This window comes from Oncorhynchus nerka, linkage group LG10, assembly GCF_034236695.1.
Source record: "Oncorhynchus nerka isolate Pitt River linkage group LG10, Oner_Uvic_2.0, whole genome shotgun sequence".
Classification (NCBI taxonomy): Eukaryota; Metazoa; Chordata; class Actinopteri; order Salmoniformes; family Salmonidae; genus Oncorhynchus; species Oncorhynchus nerka.
The window spans coordinates 54,389,894-54,403,780 of NC_088405.1; the positions used below are offsets into that span (position 1 = coordinate 54,389,894).

The following is a 13,887-nucleotide window of genomic DNA, read 5'->3' on the forward strand; positions in this document are numbered from 1 at the left end:
AAAACAGTTTCTCTGTTCACATTTGCAGAAAGGATACCGTGTATGCATGGGGTCCACAAAGGAGCCCAATATTGCGACTAATAAACGGAAATTGTTGGGTTGGAATCAGGCTGAAATTATGAACCAGGGACAGCAGCACTCTGGAAGCTTTGCGTGTCTCCGCGGTATGAATGTGATTGACTGAGCGTACTCATCCCCCCCGTATCATTCATTCTTTCTTTCTCCCTCCCTGTTGAACGAACGGAATTAGGGGACGACCGTCGGAGGTTATCTAGGAAACTGCGGACATCTCTCCGATGCTAACTTATCAACGATTTCGTATATCCTTGCGAGTAGCCTACCACCATTGCTTTGCCTTTACTCTGTCAAATGTAGAGGACTGCCTATGTTTCTGTCAAATGTAGAGGACTGCCTATGTTTCGTATCACGCCGTGCTGCACAAGCAGCGTGAAAAGATCTGACTCAAGGATGCGGATTTAAACAGAAATACGCTGCCAACTGGGATTTGAAACATTCACATTGAATTAAGTCACTAATGCCAGTAACCAGATACTCTTTATGGTAGTTTTATATTTGATCAGTGACGCGGTAAAAATATCGAGAGCCAACCACCAACGAAGATAAACCGCGAGAACGGGTAAGCGTGCTTTTTTTTTTCTCTCTCTCCAACACAGCATCACCTCCGCCACCCAGAACCAGCTAGCTAGCAAACGTGGGCTAATCCTAATATTCAGGTAAAGATGTTTTTGGGGGTACCCTTTGTCACTTTAAAAATCGACCATTGTCTAAAAAAAATGAGCCATACATTAATAAAGCATTTGCTCTCAACTTGGCTATTTAATGTGTATTCTATTGGCTACCTCGCCATGCTGTGTTGCCTTTGTTTGAGTCGATGTTCGCCAGTTAGCTACTAGCTTGATAGCGCCCCTCATCTTCTCGGTCGAGTCCGCCAGCCATCCAACCTGACCATATTGTCCAACCAGGCGCTGTGTGACTACCCGGCGTCCCACTGAACATGACATTAGCGTTGGGCAAGGTATCTCGCCCCCAATTAAACTGTGTATGCATACCCGACTCAAATTATATGAAGCATCTTCATCAAATGTTTTTTTGCATAGCTTTGTAAATGTTCTACTGAGCGAGCTTCGTAAGGAGTTTTGATATGTCATCGTAGCTATGGGTAAACCTGGCTGTTGCGCTGTCTCACGACGAGACCAAGGAAACGACACGATCGTTCTTCTCTGGGGGACACGGAGGTAGCCAGCATCATCTGCTGGTTGCTCACCATTGCAATGTTAATTGCCTGTGGATATAAACTACAACCGTTATACTTTCAGATGGCTGGCCTGTTAAGATCATATCTGTAATGCATAGCTAGCTAAGTGGTGTATTGATGTCAACCTCCAAGTGTTTTTTTTTGTCTTTCTTCCTGGACAGAGCCCGTGTGGCCTGTACGAGGAGGATCAGTTTAGGTAACTTGGATGAAAAACACCACGTTGTATATGATTTAGTAGGAAACTAAACCTGTGTTTTGTCAGCTACGGTTTAGTCACCATTTGAGGTATGATTATGACCAGTGGAGACTTGTCATTCAGGGCAGTTTTTGAGCCCTACCCGTTTAGTATGTATATATATCTTGTTCAAAAGTTTGGAGTCACTTAGAAATGTCCTTGTTTTTGAAAGAAAAGCATTTTTCTTGTCCATTAAAATAACACACAATTGATCAGAAATACAGTGTAGACATTGTTACTATTGTAGCTGGAAACGGCTGATTTTTAAAATGGAGTATCTACATAGGTGTACCGAGGTCCATTATCAGAAACCATCACTCCTGTGTTCCAATGGCACGTTGTGTTAGATAATCCAAGTTTATCATTTTAAAAGGCTAATTTGATCATTAGAAAACCCTTTTGCAATTGTTAGCACAGCTGAAAACTATTCTGATTAAAGCGAAATAAAACGGGCCTTCTTTAGACTAGTTGAGTATCTGGAGCATCAGCATTTTTGGGTTCGATTACAGGCTAGAAACAAAACTTTCTTCTGAAACTCGTCAGTCTATTCTTGTTCTGAAAAATGAAGGCTAATCCATGCGACAAATTGCCAAGAAACTGAAGATCTGGTACAACGCAGTGTACTACATCCTTCACAGAACAGCGCAAACTGTCTCTAACCAGAAAAGAAAGAGGAGTGGGAGGCCCCGATGCAACTCTGAGCAAGAGGACAAGTACATTAGTGTCTAGTTTGAGAAACAGATGCCTCAAGTCCTCAACTGGCAGCTTCATTAAATAGTACCCGCAAAACACCAGTCTCAAAGTCAACAGTGAGGAGGTGACTCCGGGGTGGTGGCCTTCTAGACAGGGTTCCTCTGTCCAGTGTCTGTGTTCTTTTGCCCATCTTAATCTTCTCTTTTTATATGCCAGTCTGAGATATGGCTTTTTCTTTGCCACTCTGCCTAGAAGGACAGCATCCCGGAGTCGCCTCTTCACTATTTACGTTGAGACTGATGTTTCTGGCCTTTTTTGAGCCTGTAATCGAACCTACAAATGCTGATGCTCCAGATACTCAACTAGTCTAAAGAAGGGCATATTTCTTGCTTCTTTACTCTGAACAACAGTTTTCAGCTGTGCTAACATAATTCCAAAAGGGTTTTCTAATGATCAATTAGCCTTTTAAAATGATAAACTTTGATTAGCTAACACAACGTGCCATTGGAACACATGAGTGATGGTTGCTGATAATGGGCGTACGTAGATAATCCATTAAAAATCAGCCGTTTCCAGCTACAATAGTCATTTACAACTTTAACAATGTCTACTCTAAACTTTTGATCAATTTTATATTTTAATGGACAAAATTTGGATTTCTTTCAAAAACAAGGACATTTCTAAGTGACTGCAAACTTTTGAATGGTGGTGTGTATATACAGTATAAGTACCAGTCAAAAGTTTGGACACCTACTCATTCAAGGGTTTTTATTTGTACTATTTTCTACTTTGTAGAATAATAGTGACAACATCAAAACGATGAAATAACACATATGGAATCATGTAGTAACCAAAAAAGTGTTAACAAATCAAAATCGATTTTATATTTGAGGTTCTTCAAAGTAGCCACCCTTTGCCTTAATGACAGCTTTGCACTCTCTTGGCATTCTCTCAACCAGCTTCACCTGAAATGCTTTTCCAACAGTCTTGAACAGTCTAGAAAGAGTTCCCTCGTGCTGAGCACTTGTTGGCTGGGTTTTCTTCACTCTGCGGTACAACTCATCCCAAACCATCTCAATTGGGTTGAGATCGGGTGATTGTGGAGGCCAAGTCATCTGATGCAGCACTCCATCAATCTCCTTGGTCAAATAACCCTTTCACAGCATGGAGGTGTGTTGGGTCATTGTCCTGCTGAAAAACAAATGATAGTTCCACTAAGCGCAAACCAGATGGGATGGTGTATCACTGCAGAATGCTGTGGTAGCCATGCTGGTTGTGTGCCTTGAATTCTAAATACATCACAAACGGTGTCACCAACAAAGCACCATCACACCTCCTCCATGCTTCACGGTGGGAACTATACATGTGGCGATCATCCGTTCACCTACTCTGCCTCTCACAAAGACATAGCGGTTGGAACGAAAATTCTAATTTGTATTAATCAGACTAAAGGACAGATTTCCACCGGTCTAATGTCCATTGCTAGTGTTTCTTGGCCCAAGCAAGTCTCTTCTTATTGGTGTCCTTTTTTGCAGCAATTTGACCATGAAGGCCTGATTCACACAGTCTCCTCTGAACAATTGATGTTGAGATGTGTCTGTTACTTGAACTCCGTGAAGCATTTATTTTGGCTGTGATATCTGAGGCTGGTAACTCTAATGAACTTATCTTCTGCAGCAGAGGTAACTCTGGGTCTTCCTTTCCTGTGGCGGTCCTCATGAAAGCCAGTTTCATCATAGCACTTGATGGTTTTTGCAACTGCACTTGAAGACACTTTCAAAGTTCTTGAAATTTTCTGAATTGACTGACCTTCCTGTCTTAAAGTAATGATGGACTGTATGTTCTCTTTGCTTATCTGAGCTGTTCTTGCCATAATATGGACTTGGTCTTTTACCAAATAGGGCTATCTTCTGTATACCACCCCTACCTTGTCACAACACAACTGATTGGCTCATATACATTAAGAAGTAAAGAAATACCACAAATTATATTTTAACAAGGCACACCTGTTAATTGAAATGCATTCCATGTGACTATCTCATGAAGCTGGTTGAGAGAACGCCAAGAGTGTGCAAAGCTGTCATCAAGGCAAAGGGTGGCTACTTTGAAGACTCAAATATAAAATATATTTTGATTTAACACTTATGGTTACTACATGATTCCATATGTGTTATTTCATAGTTTTGATGTCTTCACTATTATTCTACAATGTGGAAATTAGTTTTTAAAAAACAGTGAGTATGTGTCGGAACTTTGACTGGTACTATATACAGTGGGGCAAAAAAGTATTTAGTCAGCCACCAATTGTGCAAGTTCTCCCACTTAAAAAGATGAGGCCTGTAATTTTCATCATAGGTACACTTCAACTATGACAGACAAAATGAGAAAAAAAATCCAGAAAATCACATTGTAGGATTTTTAATGAATTTATTTGCAAATTATGGTGGAAAATAAGTATTTGGTCAATAACAAAAGTTTCTCAATACTTTGTTATATACCCTTTGTTGGCAATGACAGAGGTCAAATGTTTTCTGTAAGTCTTCACAAGGTTTTCACACACTGTTGCTGGTATTTTGGCCCATTCCTCCATGCAGATCTCCTCTAGAGCAGTGATGTTTTGGGGCTGTTGCTGGGCAACACGGACTTTCAACTCCCAGATCTGGAGACTGGCTAGGCCACTCCAGGACCTTGAAATGCTTCTTACGATGCCACTCCTTCGTTGCCCGGGCGGTGTGTTTGGGATCATTGTCATGCTGAAAGACCCAGCCACGTTTCATCTTCAATGCCCTTGCTGATGGAAGGAGGTTTTCACTCAAATCTCACGATACTTGGCCCCATTCATTCTTTCCTTTACACGGATCAGTCGTCCTGGTCCCTTTGCAGAAAAACAGCCCCAAAGCATGATGTTTCCACCCCCATGCTTCATGGTAGGTATGGTGTTCTTTGGATGCAACTCAGCATTCTTTGTCCTCCAAACACGACGAGTTGAGTTTTTACCAAAAAGTTGTATTTTGGTTTCATCTGACCATATGACATTCTCCCAATCTTCTTCTGGATCATCCAAATGCTCTCTAGCAAACTTCAGACGGGTCTGGACATGTAATGGCTTAAGCAGGGGGACACGTCTGGCACTGTAGAATTTGAGTCCCTGGCGGCGTAGTGTGTTACCGATGGTAGGCTTTGTTACTTTGGTCCCAGCTCTCTGCAGGTCATTCACTAGGTCCCCACCGTGTGGTTCTGGGATTTTTGCTCACCGTTCTTGTGATCATTTTGACCCCACGGGTTGAGATCTTGCGTGGAGCCCCAGATCGAGGGAGATTATCAGTGGTCTTGTATGTCTTCCATTTCCTAATAATTGCTCCCACAGTTGATTTCTTCAAACCAAGCTGCTTACCTATTGCAGATTCAGTCTTCCCAGCCTGGTGCAGGTCTACAATTTTGTTTCTGGTGTCCTTTGACAGCTCTTTGGTCTTGGCCATAGTGGAGTTTGGAGTGTGACTGTGAGGTTGTGGACAGGTGTCTTTTATACTGATAACAAGTTCAAACAGGTGCCATTAATACAGGTAACGAGTGGAGGACAGAGGAGCCTCTTAAAGAAGAAGTTACAGGTCTGTGAGAGCCAGAAATCTTGCTTGTTTGTAGGTGACCAAATACTTATTTTCCACCATAATTTGCAAATAAATTCATAAAAATCCTACAATGTGATTTTCTATGATGAAATTACATGCCTCAAGTGGGAGAACTTGCACAATTGGTGGCTGACTAAATACTACTTTGCCCCACTGTATATATTATACTGTCAATCCAGCATGAATTCTGCTGGGTTCAAAACAACTGTGAACTCAGAACTGGGAAATCTCCGACTTCGGTGCGTTCAACACAATTGGGAACGAAGGATAAAAATGAGCTCCGACTGGGAAAATACATTTTGAACGGTCATCCAACTCGGAATTCCAAGTCGGGAACTCTGGCTTCTTTCGAGAGCTCTGACTTTCCAACCTGAAGATTGCTGACGTCATGATTCGACCTAGTTTTTTTTCTGAGTTCCCAGTTGTCTTGAAAGCACCACAAATCCATAGAATGCCAGACTTTGATGACAAAGTTTGCACACAAGAAGAACCGCCGTGCCACCTTCCTGTTCAAGTATAACAGTGCTAAAATAGGCCTATGTCTTGTATGCTGCTGTATAAATGATGTAATATGCCAGGGATCTATGTATACTGTAGCTAAGTAATACTATGTGTATGTTGTGTGTTAAGCTGTTAGTAGCCCATGCAAATTTGGTCTATTTGCACCTCTTAATTTAGCCTATTCTGATTTGGTGGTGCACATGTAGCCTATAAGCAGTCTTGGATTAATGTAATCATTGAATATTGTAAAAGCATTCTTTGTCTCCTTATATGCCCTAGTTATTTATCATACGTTTCTAACTTGGTGTACAGGGAGAATACTGTAAGAATACGAAAATGTTCTGAAATCTGTTGCTGTACATTTCAAAGTTCTGAACAAATAGTTATATTGATTACGTCCGTCTTAGCTCGCTCATTAATGTCATAATCGAAATTACTCCTTGCCTCAGATCCCTTCATCGTTCCCTTGTGTCGTAGTTTGTACTTCTCATGTCAGAGTTCGTCATTATTGAAGGATGCGGTTTTTATCGAGTTACACAAATCCACAAGGAGTCAGTAAAAGCCATATTTATTTAAGCAAGTCAGTCATATCAGCTATGGTTTTTAAAAAGGCAGTAAATGAGGCTTAATGAACTGTTTGGCTGCCAGACAAGGCCCCGCTGATAGCCAGGTGTAGCGGTGGTAAGGATTCACGTCATGGTGCCGAAATCAAACAAAGCTCTGATGTTGGGACCGCTTTATGTGGGCACCGTTTGCCACCATTATAGTTACATTTATGTATTGCTTAGTGTTGTGTAGTGGCTTTGCTGGCATGCATCTAAAGAAATTGTTACGTTTGCTCCACCAAGATTTACATGCTAAAATCGCCACTGATTATGACTTAATGACCACTTACGGAGAACCTTTATGGGCCAATGACAAAAACGATCCTATCGCAAAGCTGTCTTATAACTTTCAAAACCATACCCATCCTTGTGCTCCCCCAGCCTAGACAGACCCACTATTTTCCACTAACATTTTTATGAGTACAGTATTGCGAGCTCTAGATGGATGTAGTCCAGCCATTGGTGCACTGGTGTGTTAATCAACAGGATTTGTGAAATTTAAATGTTTGCATGGTGCATCAGCCTAATTGCCGATGTTTATTTTGTTTGAATGTATTACCGTCTTGGACGTAGCCTATTAGTCATGCTGTTGGGAACCTGTTTATCCTTTACATGTACAGTATATGCTGTTGAGGGGGGTATTGACTAAAGGTCGACCTATTAATCGGCATGGCTGATTACATTGCAATCCACGAGGAGACTGCGTGGCAGGCTGACCACCTGTTACGCGAGTGCAGCAAGGAGCCACGGTAAGTTGCTAGCAAGCATTAAACTTATAAAAAAACAATCAATCCTAACATAATCACTAGTTAACTACACATGGTTGATGATATTACTAGTTTAACTAGCTTGTCCAGCGATGCATATAATCAATGCGGTGCCTGTTAATTTATCATCGAATCACAGCCTACGACAAATGGGGGATGATTTAACAAAACCGCATTCACGAAAAAAAGCACAATCGTTGCACTAATGTACCTAACCATAAACATCAATGCATTTCTTAAAATCAATACAGAAGTATATTTTTTAAACCTGTTTATTTAAAAGAAATTCATGTTAGCAGGCAATATTAACTAGGGAAATTGTCACTTCTCTTGCGTTCAGTGCAAGCAGAGTCAGGGTATATGCAGCAGTTTGGGCCGACTGGCTCATTGCGAACTGTGTGAAGACCATTTCTTCCTAATTAACCGTAATACATTTTCCATAATTATACCATTTGAAGGTTGTGCAATGTAACAGCAATATTTAGACTTAGGGTTGCCACCCGTTCAATAAAATACGGAACGGTTCCGTATTTCACTGAAAGAATAAATGTTTTGTTTTTGAAATTATATTTTTCGGATTTGACCATATTAATGACCTAAGGCTCGTATTTCTGTGTATTTATTTTCTGTTATTAAGTCTATGATTGACTATTTGATAGAGCAGTCTGACAGGTGACAGGCAGCAGCAGGCTCGTAAGCATTTATTCGAACATCACTTCCTGCGTTTGCCAGCAGCTCTTTGCAATGCTTGAAGCACAGCGCTGTTTATGACTTCAAGCCTATCAACTCCCGAGATTAGGCTGGCAATACTATAGTGCCTATAAGAAGAACCTCCAATAGTCCGAGGTATATGAAATACAAATGGTACAGAGAGATTCCTATAATAACTACAACCTAAAACTTCTTAACTGGGAATATTGAAGACTCATGTTAAAAGGAACCACCAGCTTTCATATGTTCTGAGCAAGGAATTTAAACGTTGGCTTTTTTACATGGCACATATTGCATTTTTACTTGTCCAGCACTGCTTTTGCATTTATTTAAACTAAATTGAACATGTTTCATTATTTGAGACTAAATTGATGTTATTATGTATTATATTAAGTTAAAATAAGTGTTCATTCAGTATTGTTATTGTCATTATTACCGATTTTGAGATCGGCCGATTTATATATTTCTATCGGCTTTTTTTGGTCCTCCCAATAATCGATATCGGCGTTGAAAAATCATAATCGGTTGACCTCTAGTATGGACTACTTCAGATCTATGGATAGACTATTGGACGGGTTAGGGAGTGTCTTCAGTTGTCGACCCTAGGTGGGTGAGGAATGGATGGATGTTTGGAGAGCGCAAGTTATATGGAGGCTGGGGAATGCAATTGTGGGGCCCCCCCATAGTGCTGATGCTCAGAATCCCTCCCATACAAGCTTGTTTCAACTCCGGCCACTCACAGGATCATTGTGCTGCAGTCATCCATGTCAGTTAAGCTAAGTCATGCCATTATCACTAACCGTGTTATTGTTCTTATCAGATGTGCAGGTCCTGATGCAACAACTCATTTAAACTTTATTCTGCCATTGAGATAAAAGGCAAATAGCCTTCAGTTTTTTTACCCTTCTGTTTCTGCCTATTCTTTTTTTGGTGGGTGTACAGTATCAACTCGAGCACCTCTTCACATTTCAGTATTGCTCTCAGCCTCTTCAGCAGGATTAATTTGATCTGCCCAATGAAGATTAATGTTATGACATCTCAATATTCACTTTAGAAAAAACATTTTGTTTTTTACAAGGTTGAATATGAAAGTTCCAGTGTGTTGTCATTAGTCCACACAGCTAATTGAAACATTGAGATGGACCAAAATGAATGCCATGGTCTACCTGCATGCTTAAGCTACTTGAGGACAGTGATTTCCTCATTGTCTGGGTTTTGTATGGAGTATTTGAATTGCTGGGCTGTTTATAGTGCTTCAATAAATTGTCCTCTGGGCAATTCCACGTTAACGGACTCAGGTTTTCACTTAAAATGTATTTAAAAAAAATTTAAATTTAAAAGTATAACGAACCATAGAACTATGCACGATGACTACTTTTAACTCGGGGCTCTACAGTGCGACCATTTTAAGGATTCTAGCATTAATACCTCAATTTCCTTTGTTATTTTGTGCTCGCCAACGTTTTTCAACTTAGGTGCACTTCAACTTAGGCGTGTTCCTTGTAAAAAAAATATATATATATATATATTTTTAAAGTTAAGCCTAGAGCCCTGTAACAATTTACACTGAACATTTTAAATAAACCGATGCAATGCTTGGTAATGTGACCATGTTTTCCAAAAACTCTTAACCATCTGCTCCAAATTAAGATTCACCGAATCGGTGAATCTTAATTTGGAGCAGATGGTTAAGAGTTTTTGGAAAACATGGTCACATTACCAAGCATTGCATCGGTTTATTTAAAATGTCAGCTATGACATGACACCTTTTCAATTTGAAAAATAAATAAATATTTGCAGTGTTTTCCACAAGTATATAGAGTAGCCAGCCAAACAGAAAATGCACTCTATTTTGGTGGCCTCAGGAACATCCTAATGACTTGATTTCATCTGAAATACACAGCAAAATGATTGAATAATTATTTTCTTTACCTCCCAGGTTGGAAAAATGTGTTGTATTGTCTTTTAAATGACTGACCATTTATGAATTCAGTGTATTGTTGTTTTGGATATTGTCTTGGCCTATATTATCTGTGCCCGATCCATAAAGCATCTCAGTTTAGGAGTGCTGGTCTAGGATCAGGTCCACATCTGTCCATATAATCGTATTCATTATGATCTAGAATATTAAACTGATCCTCGATCAGCACTCCTATTATGAAACACTTTGTGGATATGGGCCCAGGACTGTTTTCGAAGGGACCTTTTTACATTTAACCTGTCTTCTCTTGAGATTAAAGTCATATTTACAGTTTTACTACACAATATGAATTGCTGCTGATGTTTGTTAACATATTTTATTAAAACAGAAAAATGAAGTAAATAGCCCACATTATCATGGAAAAGAAATGAAAGGTTATATTGAAACAATGTATGGGTTATATCAGTCTTAAGTATTATCTTTCTGATTTTACGTAGCCCCAATTCATGAAAAAGTATTGTTAGGTAGGGCTCTATAAAACCCGTAATAATTTTTGCCTGATTTCGTTTGGTTCTTTCCCAAATTCAATCCATTTTTAAAATAAAACATCCAATCTTGTTGTTTTTCTAAGTCCACACCAATGCAACGGCTTCACAAAGTGGAAGACGCGAGCACCACACATGCAGACGGGCATTCTCGTTGCTTCTTCAGAAAGTTGCACGAACTACGAATCACTGATTCATTGGGTTCATCTCTTATGATAAACTTGAACAAATTCATTACATTAATAAAACATTTTTTAAATGTTTAGTTGATTCCCTAAGGTCAATACATTTTTGAATATTGTTGAATTCCGTTTTAATGCCTGGATTTCGTGAAGGCCCTAATTATCATATTTGTACCAGAATGAGGCTCTCCACTGCCTATTGTTTCTGTAGTGGTGATTCACAAACTTCATGGAATGTTATCTGCCTAGGCCTACCTGTAACCTATGCAAATTAGGTAGCCAAATGAACTTCTCTCTCACCGATTCGGTAGTCTACATTGACTGATGAGAGGAGTCACTCACTTGTCATTCATTAAGACACTAACAGCTTACAGACGGTAGGCAATTTAAGGTCACAGTTATGAAAACTTAGGACACTAAAGAGGCCTTTCTACTGACTCACCAAAAGAAAGGTGCCCAGGTTCCCTGCTCATCTGCGTGAATGTGCCTTAGGCATGCTGCAAGGAGACATGAGGACTGCAGATGTGGCCAGGGCAATAAATTGCAATGTCCGTACTGTGAGATGCATAAGACAGCACGGACAGCTGATCGTCCTCACAGTGGCAGACCACGTGTAACAACACCGACACAGGATCGGTACATCTGAACATCACACCTGTGGGACAGGTACAGGATGGCAACAACAACTGCCCAAGTTACACCAGGAATACACAATCCCTCCATCAGTGCTCAGACTGTCCGCAATAGGCTGAGAGAGGCTGTACTGAGGGCTTGTAGGCCTGTTGTAAGGCAGGTCCTCACCAGACATCACCGGCGTCAACGTCGCCTATGAGCACAAACCCACCGATGCTGGACCAGACAGGACTTGCAAAGTGCTCTTCACTGACGAGTTGCGGTTTTGTCTCACAAGGGGTGATGGTCGGATTCGCGTTTAAGGTCGAAGGAATAAGCGTTACACCGAGGCCTGTATTCTGGAGTGGAATCAATTTGGAGGTGGAGGTGCCGTCATGGTCTGGGGCGGTGTATCACAGCATCATTGGACTGAGCTTGTTGTCATTGCAGGCAATTTCAACGCTGTGTGTTACAGGGAAGACATCCTCCTCCCTCATGTGGTACCCTTCCTGCAGGCTCATCCTGACATGACCCTTCAGCATGACAATGCCACCAGCCATACTGCTCGTTCCGTACGTCATTTCCTGCAAGACAGGAATGTGAGTGTTCTGCTATGGCCAGCGAAGAGCCCTAATCTCTATCCCATTGAGCATGTCTGGGACCTGTTGGATTGGAGGGTGAGGGCTAGGGCCATTCCCCCCAGAAATGTCTAGGAGCTTGCAAGTGCCTTGGTGGAAGAGTGGGGTAACATCTCACAGCAAGTACTGTCAAATCTGGTGCAGTCCATGAGGAGGAGATGCACTGCAGTACTTAATGCAGCTGGTGGCTACACCAGATACTGACTGTTACTTTTGATTTTGACCCCCCTCCCCTTTGTTCAGGGACACATTATTCAATTTATGTTAGTCACATGTCTGTGGAACTTGTTCAGTTTGTCTGTGGTTGATTATTATGTTCATACAAATATTTACACATGTTAAGTTTGCTGAAAATAAACGCAGTTGACAGTGAGAGGGCTTCTTTTTTTGCTGAGTTTAGATGACACAAACACATTGACGCAGCAGTCTAAGGCACTGCATCTCAGTACAAGAGGTGACACTACAGTCCTTGGTTCCAATCCAGGCTGTATCACATCCGGCCGTGATTGGGAGTCCCATATGGCACACAATTGGCCCAGCTTCGTCTGGGTTTGGCCGAGGTAGGCCGTCATTGTAAATAAGAATTTGTTCTTAACTGACTTGCCTAGTTAAAGGTCACACACCACACTGACCAAAAAGGTATTTGATAGGCATTTACGTATGTCCCCATTACCAGTAAAACATAATGAATACCCAATATTCCAATGTACAGTTCAGTCGTTTCATTCTCAACCAGGATTTCTATGGAATGCCGTTTGGGTCTTTGCATGTCAAAAAAGACATGTAATATAACTCTATTTAAAGTGTCAAATAAGCTTGTTGACCAATCAGGACCTGAATACGATTGCACGTCATATTTTAACGCGTTCATAAATTTATTTGCGTAGTTATTACACATTGATTGCACATGTCACAACGATTCATCGACACTACTACTATGATGCTGGTAAAGTTGTCTCGCGCACTTACAGTGCTGGTCATTAAAAACAGCTAGCTAGCTCATGGATGCAAACAATGTTCTTCCCCAAAAACATAGCAAAACGGTGTAACGTTTCAGTAGCTTTTTTTAAATGTATATTTATTTCATTTAACTAGGCAAGTCAGTTGAGAACAAACTATTTACAATGACAGCCTAGGAACAGTGGGTTAACTGCCTTGTTCAGGGGCAGAACGACCGATTTTTACCTTGTCAGCTCGGGGATTCGATCTAGCAAACTTTCGGTTACTGGGCCAATGGTCTAACCACTAGGCTACCTGCCGTTAGCTAGCTATATAGCTAGGTGTCATCATGTAAAATAACCCTAATTTATAAGACAGTTTTATTTGATTAATGGTGGTCGGACCCATCTATGTGAAGCTAGCCACAATAAGGATTAGCCACAATAGTGGACTTTGTGGTTACCCTTCAAAGTAAAAGTATGTCATTGACAGGGATGCAAATGAATACTAATAGTAGAATTATGCCGTAATTGAATAGATCATGCTAAACGAGGTTGGAATGTTATATCAAATCAACAAAATACAATTTTGTTAATTTGACAAAAATATGTTGAAGTCACACTATGTATTCTA

The 13,887-nt window shown here is 40.6% G+C and overlaps 1 protein-coding gene across 3 annotated transcripts in view; it reads left to right on the forward strand.

Moving 5' to 3' along the window:
* Positions 1 to 230: 230 nt before the first annotated feature.
* LOC115135592 (spectrin beta chain, non-erythrocytic 1-like) overlaps positions 231 to 13,887 on the forward strand; it is a 98,627-nt gene continuing 84,970 nt past the window's right edge. For all 3 annotated transcript variants that reach the window (XM_029670438.2, XM_029670439.2, XM_029670441.2), the window contains exon 1: positions 231 to 637. The gene's annotated coding sequence lies outside the window, so the exon portion shown is untranslated. The remainder of the gene's footprint in view (positions 638 to 13,887) is intronic.